The 12,082-nt window shown below is 34.2% G+C and overlaps 1 protein-coding gene across 1 annotated transcript in view; it reads left to right on the top strand.

Moving 5' to 3' along the window:
• LOC114362581 (uncharacterized) overlaps positions 1 to 12,082 on the top strand; it is a 190,780-nt gene that overhangs the window by 58,785 nt on the left and 119,913 nt on the right. The gene's annotated exons all lie outside the window — the stretch shown is intronic.

Consider the following 12,082-nt stretch of genomic DNA (forward strand, 5'->3'; position numbering starts at 1 on the left):
CTTTACAGACATTTTTAAGAGTTCTACGTATATTGTAGGATACATAATTATACAATACATATACGTAGAACCATGATAATGGTTCTCTTTTCATAATTTAATTCAAATTATTAATTTAGACATAATTATGTGTTTACTGCTTTACTCTATGTTGCATGCCAATTGTCTTTGGTTATATTATGTGTGAAACTGGCATTTATATGATTATCATTATGTACCACATTTACCGCAATAAAGTAATTCTTATTCTTAATTAAACTGAAAATTATTACTTCATCAGGTAGGTAAGTAATATTTCAGGAAATAATGAAAAACTATTTAAATTGTTTTATAAAATCGACCAAACATTTTCAAATCAAACATATCTAACATGCTCATAAACTTGATCACCTTTGCATTGCACAAGAAATCAATATTCTTTGATCATCCCGCTGCTTGTTTAATTAGGATTAAGTATAGGGAACAATATAGACGAAGTTAAAATGGAAAAGAGAAGTATTAATTGAACACCAAACGTTCCCTTCATTAATCATCTAACTAAACTCAGTTACGAACTAAAACCAAACCACAATTTCATCAACAAAGAGCCTTATCTACGGGAGACCCTTAACCATATTCTAGCGTCCCGAATAACCAAATAACGAACGGAGTTATGCCTTTGAATTTTAATACTCTTTATTTCAAACAGATCCGGAACGGGTCGTTTATATTTTTCTCTACTTTCACCGAGAAACTTTTGCTTTGCATATTCGTTGTTTAACCGCTAATGGCTTTAACAAGCTTGACGTGGAAACGGGGACTAAACGGGGAAAGTAATTATTGGCTAGATACTTCTATTGAATCCTATTTAAATAGAAGGGATGCAGATGTAGAGATCAAGAAAGTTATGTTTGTGCCCTGAAAAGGGTCTACCTACTTAGACTGAGTTGCACCACCTAACTTTGACCGTAACTATAACAATAACCGATGCTTTTTGTATACAGGGTGGAAACGTTAAGTGATCTCATTCGATTATTTCTAAACTATACAAGATATCGAAAAACTGATTACTGATTCTGAAAGTGCTTCAGAAGCTCTTTCAAACGGCACCAATAATAGGTTACTTCCACCCTGTATAATTTGACAGACTTTTGACGTTAAAGTAAGATACCTATTAATTTCTCGTATATGGATTACTTAATCAAATATTAATTTAATTCTATTTCAATTGAACTAAATTATTATGTTCATGCTTATTGAAACATTGTTAAACAAATAAAATAAAATAAAATTATGTAAGCGGGAATTATTAGAAAAGCTTAGTATAGTGGGTATAAATAAATTCTGAAATGCTCTATCTCAAATTCTCAATACTAGTGTAGTATATTCTGCTGACGAGGCAAAAAATAAGCGGAATAAGTATTGATGACGAACATACAGAAATAAAAAGTATGTTTGTCTTAATAGTTGTAATAGTGAAAATAATTATATTACCACCTGGTCCATGGTGTCCTATTTATTTGTAAACATACTTAAATTGAACTCTAGTGCTGGTAGATTTTATGACCCCATCTGCAAAACGAACATAAGGCCTTGATGTTTTATGTCAATTACAATTTTCTATGACTTTGAGAAATTGAGATGTTATTTACACTATCGCAATCAATTTCTATTGTATGCTTGCAACTTGCAAGGGCCTTCATGCCAAATAATACGGCTTTTCCCTTGGCTTAGACTTTGATGGAGAATGTGTCATCTTGACACTCGGTAGCGAGTCAAGCCAAGTTCACTTTAAGAATTGAAACAGGAGCTTTGCGTTTTCTGATTGTATGCTAGGTTTTGTACATTTGACTTGCCTAGCTTATACCAAATTTGTGAAACGTATATTTGCGTATAACTTGATAACATTGAACATGTACCTATTCTTCTTAAGATTTATACAATTGTATTGGTGTAATTAACTGTTGGTGAACCAAAGAAAAAAATAAAATAAAAACATATCCTACTTCCTACTAATATTATAAATGCGAAAGTTTGGATGTCTGGATGTCTGGATATTTGTTACTATGTCACGCAAAAACTACTGAACGGATTTTGATGAAACTTTACAGTATTATTGTTTATAACCCAGAATAACATATAGGTATTATGACGATCTGTGACAAACGAAATTTCACGCGGATGAAGTCGCGGGCAAAAGCTAGTAACATAATATACCTTTATAAGCCAAATATTAGATTTATTTTATGTAGGCTGAAACTCTTGTTGGGAAGTGAATAAGAAGGGAAATAGACAAGTTACATTTAAAGAACTTGGCACTCTTTTATATCTCAATTCTTTTATAAACAACCAAGTATACTCGTATTCTGAATGTTGAACTTACCTCTTATTTGCACATTTATATTCCTAATGGGATTTTAACTTCACAATTACGAAGTCAAGTAGCTAACTCCAATCACCTTGACGAATTGAAACACTTTAAGTCTTTCTTAGTTAGTTATACGTGACTTAACACAGCAGATAACAGGACAAAGCAATATCTGGAAGCTATTTAGTAAATGAGAAACATAATTTTGTGAGGAATCGAAAAAACCCATCGGTGTAAAGGAAAAATCACGTTTTTTGCAGCGTGCGTGCACCGGTAATACATAAGTTTGACGTAATACTTATAATATCTTGCCAAGATGTTTAACATAAAATTTTAATTTCAAATCCTCTATTTGTTTTTTAAGTAATTATTCCTTTACAAATAAAAAATAAAGACCTATTGTACTAGGCTTTTGTGGCTGTAGTTTGGTTCAGAACAATAGTTAGTAAAGGACGCCTATTGTTTTAAGTAAAGGTATCGTTAGCTTTTACTACTTTAGTCGTAATACTAAGCCAAATTTGAATAGAGCGAAAATCTTTTTTAGTATAATGGTCTGTATGTCCATAACATGGACTCCATACAATGAACATAATGGTCCCGTGATTAATTGTATCCCCAAAATTTCATTATTCAAAAACAAACCATTTTTGCCATTAACCATCAATGGTCTGCAGCGTTTTAAAACAATTTATTAAAATGAGACAAAAACGTTCGCGCAATTTAACAATTTGCTTAAATTCTCCAAATGAGTGTTTAATTTATTTCAGTGTCAAAACTTCTGATTACAATAAAACTATGACAAAATAAATGTGTGTGATTGTCACTTTTTTTTCTTTACCGGTTAAACCGTTTAACCACACCAACCATTTTGTGGTTTAACACATTCTGAAGTGGCATTGAACTTTGTGTGATGTAGTGTACTTATTATAATTATAATAAAATATTAATTATATTATGCATATGAAGTACATAGGTAAGGTAATCAATATAATTATAATTTTGTTTTATTGGCCTCTGATAATATCCTAATGATGGATAATAGTGATTTAAACCGTTAATGTTATGATAATGAGGTTGGATGAACTTAAAACAAGCAAAACCTGGTAGTTCATACGTGTATTGTAAAATTGAAAGCTTGTGAGAATAGATTGGCCTTTTTTCTGTCGTGTTAAATACTAATGCCGGAACAAATATCTAAATGGCAAATGCATTTTAGATAAGGTTACTAGTTTTTAATTCTAGGTGTGTTAAACAAAACATGTACTAGAACCTACTTAGTGCAATAGGGTTTAACTTTACAATATTAAAGCTGGGTTGCACCATCTTAGTGTAAACTATGACAAACGTCAAAAATTTGTCACACTCCATACAAAAAACACTCGTTATAGTTAGGTACGGTCAAAGTTAGGTGGTGCAACTCAGCCAAAAACTGAGGACCATACAACCTGCCTGAGCCTCAGTCGCATGATTGTGCAATTTGTGCATATTAAGTTTGAGAATGTTACTAGGTATGCAAAATCACTTGAAACCTATGTTACAGTTAAGCTTTTACATTTACAAATACATTAGTTTTTATTTCATTCAAAAATACCCAGTAGTTATGATTTTATAGGCATTCAAAGTTAACTTAAATATTGAGTCCCGCTGACGGTCACGTGACCCCGCGTGACGTACATTCACAGTGTCCGCTCACTAGAAAACGGATATAAACATACTTAAATACATTTTTTTTGTAAATACAAACTTATTATACTTATTAACACCCAGACCCATCACAGAAATTAAAATTGAACCAAACCCAAACTTGATGCGATTGTGTCGTTTTATTGCGAATTACCTTCCAGCTCCATCATTAGACCCTGATTACTATATAGAATTAAAGTACTCATCAATACAAAACGAACGAGCCCAAACTCGATGGATTTAAGTCGTTTTATTATAGAGTTCCTATGGCCACCTTCCAGCTCCATCATCAGATCAGCTCCATGTCATCATAATATTGCATGGTCATCCAAATCACATGTGTTTGCGAAATTTCAGCTTAATCGGTTGCCTGGAAGTGGGTCTTAATTCAGCTTGCAAGATTCCACCCATACAAATATGAGCCAGTCACTGTAATATGACGTCACGCGCATAAAATGGCGGGCCGGCCGCCGCCCGCACTTTTAAAATTCAATATCTTGGAAACTAATTGACGTATCGAAATAATTCTTTCACGTGTATTTTTTATTTTTAACAGAGAATACAGAAAGCTAAAAAACAAAATTAGTGAACATTCTTCATTACTTAATACTTAACAAATACTGAATAAAGACGGGTCTAGTTATCACAAACTTTGAAATACTAATACACAACTTTTTAGGTTTTTTAATGGCGGAAAAAAATCCTTTGTCTAAAATATTTTCGCGGTAACAGAAAGTCTGATCTAAACGGAACAAGCTTTTATCTCATGGATTTTTTTTCTGTAGACGCACGATGAAAATATAACACTAATAAAAAACTGGCGAAGTGCGAGTCGGGCACTAACATGAAAAGTTCTATAATAGTTTAAACATTAATTGTACTTATTCACGATCTTAAATTATATTTATTAAAGTGAAGACGCCAAAAAGGCGTTATTATATTATTAATTTCTTCTTTTAGGGAGTTTCTTTATTTTATTTTATTTTATTTTTATTAGCTGTTTTTTATTATGACGGCAAAGGGAAACCCTTTATGCACATCTACACACTATTAGTAGAACTAGTGACCAAAATCAAACAAAAAAATGCATGACGCTCATGACTCGCAAATCTAATGACAAGCGAAAACAATTTGTTTAAAGATGCGACCACAGAACAAACTGTCCATTGTCCACTGGTTAAAACAAATAATGTCAGTGACCTTCAGGTTTTTGTCCAATTTCAAATACCTTGTGTAGTTCCCTAAGGCTGAGCGTAAACTGTGATAAAGGTGCGAACGGAAAAACATAAGAAAAAGGGATTTCTTTTCCTGAAGGATAAGGTCCGTATTTCATCAACACATCATAGTCCAGTCAATAAAGCATTATAGATGGAAAACCGTGGAACACAATTTTTGACTTCGGGATTTTATTTAGACTTGTCAGGAGGTGAACATAGCAAAAGTCCCCACCCTTAGCCCTTGAGCCGGCGGGGAGAGGGGGGGTTTAAAAGTACCACTTTTCGGTTTTTCGCTTAATCCTCGGAAACTATGCGTCCTAGTGGCATGGCTACTATGAACCAAAAAAAGCTTATTCAATTTGCTACAGGTGAGATAGTCAAGTTTTTCTATATCTTGTATAGTTTTCGCGGCATCTGCTCTAGAAGGTCTGTAATATTGGAAATTTTTGTCTTACATGTTTCCATCAGGAGAAAATCGACGAAATCAACATTGAGCTAATATTCTAGACATGCGGGAGCATGTAAAGCCTAGTTCCAGGGAGGGGACTGCACCGTGCGTATATTTAGACGAACCAATTGGAGCCACTTTTGACTCCTCATCACTCAAAAAGTATTGTGCATTAACACTTTAAATTTGGCTCATATGTTGAAACTTGCAAGATAAACATCAGCTTCAAAATTCATAAATATACCTCAAACGGTTCTTTAGGTATTGACGTCTAAAAATCTACATGGCTGACCTATAAGACCAAATTCTAACCACTTCCAGATGACCTTGAAGGTTCAAATTTGGCATCCAGATAGGTAGTTGTGTAAATACAAAGGAAAAAATAAAAAACCAGTAAATTTTAACATTTCACAGGTGATAGACAGATTTTAGTGTCCTAAATGTCGATTTTTGAACGTCAATACCTAAATAACCGTTTGAAGTATATTTATGAAATTGGAAGCTGATGTTTATCTTGAAAGTCTCAACACATGAGCCAAATTTGAAGTGTTAACGCACAGTACTTTTTGAGTGATGAGGAGTCAAAAGTGGCTCCAATTGGTTAGTCTAGATATGCGCACGATGCAGTCCCCTCCCTGGAACTAGGCTTAACATGCTCCCGCATGTCTATAATGTTTGCTCAATGTTGATTTAGTCGATTTTCTCCTGATGGGAACATGTAAGACAAAATTAAAATTTCCAATATTACAGACCTTCTAGAGCAGATACAGCGAAAACTATACAAGATATAGAAAAACTTGACTGTCTCACCTGTAGCAAATTGAATAAGCTTTTCTTGGTTCATAGTAGCCATGTCACTACGACGCATAGTTTCCGAGGATTAAGCGAAAAACCGAAAAGTGGTATCTTTAAACCCCCCTCTCCCCGCCGGCTCAAGGGCTAAGGGCGGGGACTTTTGCTATGTTCACCACCTAACTAGGCTAAATAAAGTCCCGAGGTCAGAAAATGTGTTCCATGGATTTCTCTCTACACCGTCGTTAAGGCATTCATTGACTGGACTATCAATCGATATTTATTTGTGCGTAGAGTTAGTCGTTACATACAATCGGGAATATGCAGAGTACGCCATCATCATGCATACAGTTTGTTTGATTTTTCTGGTCTCTACTGAGTCTCTTACGCTCGCCCTTATTATATTTATGAGTGACGTTAAAACCATAAGCAAATGCTTGCCAAAGCCTTAAAAATAAGGTGCAGATTTCATCTACCCAATCGATAAGTAATCCAACTGAAGACTGTTAGGAGTCGGAAGTTGTGGCCATAGCCATGTCATGAAATCGGTCGGATTAACGATCATCATCATCAATATATAAATATGTGTAACAGTTAATCTATAAATTCAAGAATATGCGTGGTTGAGGATTCCGGTCGAAGCTCGCTTCCACCTTCGGCCTGATCATCACTTACCATCAGGTGAGATACAGGCCAAGAGCTTCCTCGTTGTGGATAAAAAAAATGCACTATACCAACAGCATATTTTATATTATTAAAGACTCTATTTGTTTGAACTTGTCTGAATCTGAGCATATTATTATGCTCACCCTAATTATGTGCACGTTCATTTCAAGAGACAGGTCACTTGTTCCTTTTGTTCCTTTGTGCCTGGGGGGTTACTCCGAAAAACGTTATCCGAAGTTTCGAATGTTACCATCCCTCTCACGTAAAGCGAGATGCCATCATGAGCGACGGTGACAGATAGATCTGAAAGTATGTGAACAGCGTTAAGAATAGTCCTTCTGATACTAAATTATTTTACATAATGAGTCACAGAGGGACGCTTGAATTTTTGCGGTCTCTCATGCCTTGCGGTGGCGTGAGTAGAAAGTTGATTGTGCAAACCTTTCCTCTTTTCACTTTCATAGTGCGTCCTTTATGTGTTGTAAAAATACCGAAAACGTAACGTGGATGGGTCATACAAGGGTTTTATTTGAATTAGACTGATTTTCTATATCGAATCGAAAACAAACAAAGAGTGGTACAGTCAGCTTCAAAAAGTGACACTCGAAGTAGGCAAAAAGGTGACAACACAGCCTTATTCCGAGTAACGTGACGTGTTGTGAACTCTTTAGCTACTTTCATCATCATCATCATCATCATCTTAGCCATAGGACGTCCACTGCTGAACATAGGCCTCCCCCAATGCTTTCCATGTTGCACGGTTGGTAGCGGCCTGCGTTCAGCGCTTTCCTGCTACCTTTATGATGTCGTCGGTCCACCTGTATCTACTTTGGGTATCACGAAATATTTGACGCTGACTGTACCATATTCTCTATCTACACTCTACAAGTATTCAGACCTTAGTTGAAGTCTGACCTATTCAGTATTATTACGGCAATAAAACTTTAGATACCTATTAGATAGTACTATAAAACTTGATTGGACTGATTGGACCGTAGCCAGTGATTAAACGCTGTATTGTTGTGGACTTTGGATTTAAATTACAAAAATTGACTTTCAATGAGAGTCATAGAGGTAGAAATAATGGAATTAAAAAGCTTAGGGCATATTCATTTATCAAATTAATACAATAGAGCGTATTAAATATGAAGACAGCTTTTGTTTTTTTTTTCATGCAAGTGTTTTACCTTCTGATGACTTCGTTACTAAGTATTAAACCAGTCTTTTGCAAAAAGTAAGGCAAGGTATTTATGAAGCGTCACAAGTTCAGTGTGCTTACCACGTGTTATTACACAAAAGACTGCGTCAGAAAATATCGATGAAGATTTTAGTTCTTGAAAGTAACCACTAGGAGCGCTGTACAATCTGTCATGCATTTTATGTCATTTTTTTACGCAGTCGCTAGCGAGCACACACCTAATGTAAACTCACGGTAGCACACTGATAAAAGTAAAGTCGATCGATATGAAATTTATTTTATTTATTCAGATCACCAACAAGGCTACTCGCTACTCCAAAACTATAATTAAAAAAATAAAAATAAAAACTTAATATCCGAAGTTTAAAAAAGATCATGTACCGTTACTATACCAATTCCTTGCTCACGACTGACCTTAGTGCAATTCTGATAGTAATAATAGACCATTGTACGATACTTGTGATTACCGACGGAGTTTGTATTGCAAAAGATAATGATTACTTATTTTGAACTTTGCGATGTTATGATGAACTTGAAGGTTTTTGTGTACACAAAAATGATTGTTTATTGATTTACTATTATGCCTAACGAGATTCTCTGATAAATCTAAATAAATTTCGAATGCTAGGCCGACTTAAGGACTCTATATACCAAGCTGGCGATAGCCCGGTACCTCTAGCATGAACAACTTTCGTCTTCGAATCGTTTGCGTACTTATTCGACAAAATTCGATACTCAATCTTCGAATTAAACGATAACGTGACAATTTTGATTCTCAAAATAAGTTTCGTGCAACCATACCTAGATATCTCATACTAAGTTTATGACACCTTCACAAGGGCGCTGATGTAGTTTTCGCACTAAATCTTTTGATGGCGATTCGAATACGCAAACGACGACGGGCTTGACTTGGACGACTTGTGCCTATGTTCTATGAATCTTAACAACATGTCAAAAGTCGACGATACATGTTGGCTAGTCGGCGGGTTTGGTGTGTAAGTAGACTATTAGAGAAATTCTGGAACGATTTATTTGTGTGTAGCAATAAATTGTTCTAGAATTCTTGCAAGTGTCTCATTAGCACTTGACTGATTTTCTAAATTCCAGATTTCTCTACAATGTGTTGAATGTGAACTTTTTTTCACAATTCTCAATAACAAATTTTAATTTTGTGTTTATTTGTTCACAGGTAAGTCACATTAGCTGTCCTACAAGTCTAATGTAACTTAGATTAAAAGTGAGTTCTTTAGATTAAAATTCTATTACATAGTAATACACTGGACCGAATCTAAATCTGAACCTTTATTTACTAATTTCATTAAAGTAAGGCTATGTAGTTTAGTTTCTCAAACTACACTGCTAGGAAATTGAGAGAATGCGTTCAAAAACCAAAAAAACTTCTGCGGAGCAAAAACTCTGGGAAATATCGTTAATTTAACGGAATCGAAGTATTAGACGTAACAATAACACGTTCTTAGTGTTGCTGTAAAAATAACGGTAACGTGTACGTGTGACTACGGTACTTTTACTTATCAAGTGACAACAAACTACCGTTCTAATAGATAAATAAAAAATAATCAAATATTTTATTTAGCGACACAAAACAACATAAAAAAATGAAACAAAACTAAATAGATTAGGTAATGTGCGTGTCACCGAAACGGTATCCACTCAGCATCATGCCGAGGTGTCGTAAGGGACACCACTATCCTGGTCTTCCGTGGATACTCGAAGAGCAAGAGGCACTGCTATGACTTCGGTTGCAGATCACTTTAAAATACTTTAAATTTTGTTACCATGATTTCCTTACTGGTAGGCAAAGAGTACAACACGGATATTTACTGAACAATGAGCACAGTCGACAGTACATCAGGGTACACACTCTTTATTGCACATCTCATAAATGAAGAAAGAATGAAATACATCAGATTTGATACACAGGATTTTCGGAAAAGGTTAGCCAAACAAGTTGTGTATACATAAAGGTAGAGCCATTTTGAATCTACGAATTCGGCCATTTGACTTTTAATTTTTTTTTAAGTCTCTTCATCTAAATAATATTTATTCACACTTTTTTTATAAATAACTTAATTTAATAATAGGAAGCTTTACAACTTATTACATTAAAATTAGCTAGTGATAAATTATATTATTTAATATTGCATTCGACGCTGATATTACAATACTTTAATACTAGTTTGATGAATATTTTATTTCAATGTATACCTACGTTATTTGCGTGTGTGTGTGTTAATGGGAATGTTGTTAATGTATATTTTTAAACTTTTGCTACGTGAAGACGATGCTACACTCTATTTTTAGCAATGGTGTTGTGACGTCAAAACATGGAAACATTCCATTTTCTTGCATCATTAATGTTTATACCCTTTTCTCACTATCCCAAGTGGATGTCAATGACTTATTTTATTTCTTTAAATGCATTGCACTAGATCAAATGCAAACTAAAACAGTGATACTAGTAATGTGCTTATATTGCACATATTAAAATCAATGCTCTATTCTTTTTTTTGTTGTTTTCATTTCGATTAATGATCATGGCATCAAATGAATTGAAACAGAGAAAAGACAAATAATTTATTTACTATTCAATTTAACTTACAAAAGGGGGGAGAATTAAGTTGAATTTTCCAAATAACATTAGATACTATTAAATGTATATCACAAATTAATAGAATAGGCGCATAGTAATTTATAAAATTGGCCACAGTTTCACATTACCTACCCATTTTTAATATGTTTCCCCCAGTCACAGTCACGTGATCCCTATTTCCCAACTCTCTGCTGCTGACGTAGTTACATCTGTTTAGTGTAGAACCAGGAATCCCGGCGCCCGCGCAGATTGTAGTAACTCTTGAACTCATTTGGATAGACGTTACTGGTACTTTATCTATGAAATAAATGCAATGATTTTATTACCAGCCCCAGCAGCTCTATTCAAACCTATTTTTCAATTGATCGATTTCAATTTTAGTTTAGTTACAATATTTATTTCTAAAGGTCATTGGTTAACTAAATTATTGTGATTCTCTACATAATATTTCGTAATATTATGAAGAGAGCAAAATGAAAAACCATATTTTTTGCGTTTGTTTGACAGTGACGTCTTTATTCTTTTTTCTTAATTTACTTTTAAATTCTGTGTGCTTACCATGAGTTTACGTTAGGTGTGCTCGCTTGCGACTGCGTAAAAAAATGACATTAATTGTATGACATATCGTGCAGCGCCCCTAGCGGCTACTTTCAAGAAACAAAATCTTCATAGAGATTTTTGACGTACTCGCTAGCGAGCCCACCTAACGTAAACTCATGGTAAGCACACTGTCCTTGACAGATTGTCTACCTAGCACCTGGTCGATTTTGTCTAATCAATCATGCCGATTAAAAATCATTTAAAATAGACCATCGTTAAAATATTTATAAATAATATACAAAAGTGTAGTGTACTTGATATTTACTTGGTGTTAAAATTACTACAGTCAGCTCTACGCAGTCATCGTAAAGTCAAGTAAATTAAATAGGTTTTCATTTAAGTTATAAGTCAGCTAGATTTATAATTTAAATAAAAACCTATTTAATTTACTTTTATAAATGTTGCAATGCATTCCTAATCTTGATCCTTGATAACGCGGACGTAGATAGGTATCTGTTTAATATGAAGTAGCATCCTCCAGACATTAATATTATTTTAAGAATCTGCTAGAGTTCTGTGC

The sequence above is a fragment of the Ostrinia furnacalis genome, unplaced genomic scaffold (assembly GCF_004193835.3).
Source record: "Ostrinia furnacalis isolate ACB-3 unplaced genomic scaffold, ASM419383v2 OfSCF0389, whole genome shotgun sequence".
Classification (NCBI taxonomy): Eukaryota; Metazoa; Arthropoda; class Insecta; order Lepidoptera; family Crambidae; genus Ostrinia; species Ostrinia furnacalis.